Source organism: Brassica napus, unplaced genomic scaffold (genome assembly GCF_020379485.1).
Source record: "Brassica napus cultivar Da-Ae unplaced genomic scaffold, Da-Ae ScsIHWf_301;HRSCAF=491, whole genome shotgun sequence".
NCBI lineage: Eukaryota > Viridiplantae > Streptophyta > Magnoliopsida > Brassicales > Brassicaceae > Brassica > Brassica napus.
In genome coordinates, this window is record NW_026016266.1 from 42,501 (window position 1) to 45,000 (window position 2,500).

Below are 2,500 nucleotides of genomic sequence, written 5' to 3' on the forward strand. Positions count from 1 at the left end.
CTTGCCTCAATTGGAAGCTAGCCGGTTCAATCAGCTTCAAACCAGACATTGGCGGCCAGGAGATCATTTCAACCAATCAGGAGACATCATACACGGCCAAGAGGAGTTATACAAGTCCATACCATGCACCAGCAGCCATTGGATCAGGAGGATCCTCATTTACTCAAACCTGCCTTATTTGGAGCAAACCGACATTAATGTCCAACAGCTCTTTCTCTTCAGTTTAGGCACGACCTCAGCACATTCCAAGCAGTCAAGAAGGTTCCCAGGAAGCTTACTTATCCCCTTAAACCATCCAGGTTCAAGAAAGATCAGATTCTTTACTTGGAGCCAAAATCCCACAAAAGGCTCCAACGGCTAGTTTTCGATTTCTTTCTTAGTTTTCAATTTGTTTCCTTTTCTATTTGTTTTAGAACGTTAGGATCTTTGTCTCTGAGCATTATATAAGCTCCTAGACGTCCATTGTAAAGAACACCCTTAATCATCAAGTTAATAAAAAGTTTATTCAGTTTTATCAAAGTTGTTCTTTGTATAAAATATCGGTCTTTAGGATTCAAAGAGAGATTCTTTGTTGTCTTATTGATTTCGTGAGTCTAGTTTGTTTGTGCAAATCAAACAAGCTCAGTACACAGATTGAGAGAGTCAATCACTTTGATCCATCATTCCATCAGATTGAGAGATTCAATCAAACCTTCCTCCGCAAATCCACTTCAGTTCATCATCTAATCAAGCTGAGAGTGATACACATCCAGCAGCTTGATTCCATCCTATCCTTTGTTTATTTATCTTGTTTTATTATCATTATCATCATCATCTCATTCGTTTTCATATTTGTTTCTGTTTGCATCATAAAAACTAAAAACTCATAAAAATCGGTTCTCTTTGTTTTCAGGTTGAAACCTTGGTTCCACCATTTTTATCAATTCGTGGGTTACCTCTCCTGTGCCTACAACATTTTGGTATCAGAGCTCAAGCTCCTGAATCAGGTCACTCTATCCTTGCATCATTCATATTTGTTTGCATTTGTTTTTCATCATAAACCGAAAATCCATAAAAACTGTTTCTTTGTTTCAAGTTTTGTTTCTGCATTTGTTTTGTGTTCTTGCTGTTCATCCTGCTAAGAGCCACGAAAAAGAAAAGAAAAAGTTTTGTTTGATTCATTTAAAATCGAAAATCCCAAAAGAAAAGTGTTTGCATTCATTAGTTTCCATAAAAGAAAATCTCATAAAAAGTGTTGTTTTGAATTTGATTCCTTTTCATTTGCATCCATAAATTTACAATCCAAAATAAATCATCCTAGTTATTGTTTCATATCACATTAGTTTTTCCATTTCGTGATTGCATCAGAAAAGAAAAATAAAATATTTTCAAGCTTAGTTTATATTTTTTGCATAAGTGGTTTAATTGTTTGCATCAAAGAAATTTTAAAAAAAAAAAAAAAAAAAAACAAATATCAGCATTAGTTTCCTTTCCATATTTTCTTTTCATTTGTGTTTATTTTCATATCATATTGATTCATTTCGTGTTTGCATTGAGAAAAACAAAATAAAAATAATTTTTGCATACTTTATTTCATTTCGGTTCATAATTGCATATTTTCTCGGTTTAGTTTAAATTGCATTGTGCACTTGATTTATTTTGGTTCGACCAGACCTTCCCATCTTTTCACTTGATCTTTGAGAGTGTTTTCAGGAAGCCATGGTAGGAGAAACACACGGCCAATGTCATATGGCCAAACAGAACCAACATTTGACAGCTTTGCAAGAGGTTGATCTGATTGCACAGCTGAGGAAAAGAAAGAAGGCACAAGGCCAACGTCCACAGCCAGGAGAAAGGAGATTTGGAGATGCTCCAGAGGCTGTCTATGTCGAGCCCAAGCCACCAGATCCTTCAAGGATCAATCAAACCCCAACTTCTCAAACCCACAAACATCATGTTGTTAATTCTCAATTTAATTATATCTCTTTTGCTGATAAAATTAAACTCTTTACATTTTCAGGAAAAAGAGGTTATCTAATATGGGAGAGGAACCTTGATGAATGGTTTCACTACAACAACATCTTGAAGGAAGAGAGGCTTGCTTATGCCATTGAACAACTTAGAGATGATGCCTTTGAATGGTGGGTACAAGAAGAAGGTGATAGATGGTTTTACAAGGAGCCAACTATCAAAACATGGAGAGCTCTTAAGGAAGTCATGAGATATGAGTTTGCACCAAAGATTACAAGTTCTGAAATCCAGGAACTATATCCAAGGAGGTATCCAACTCATGGTTCCAAAGAAGCAAGAAAAGATGTACCAAAAGAAGGTCATAGAAGCTTGATCCATCAAGACCAGATTCGGCCAAACCAGAAGCCCACGGTTTTCTATGATCAAAACCAACCTATTAAGGTCCCAAAGACCATGGAGGAGAAGAAGTTTGTCAGCCAAGACACATTGGCCAGACACAAAGAAAAACCAGACAAACTGATTTTTCAAGAAAAGGCCAAGGTAAGTCCTA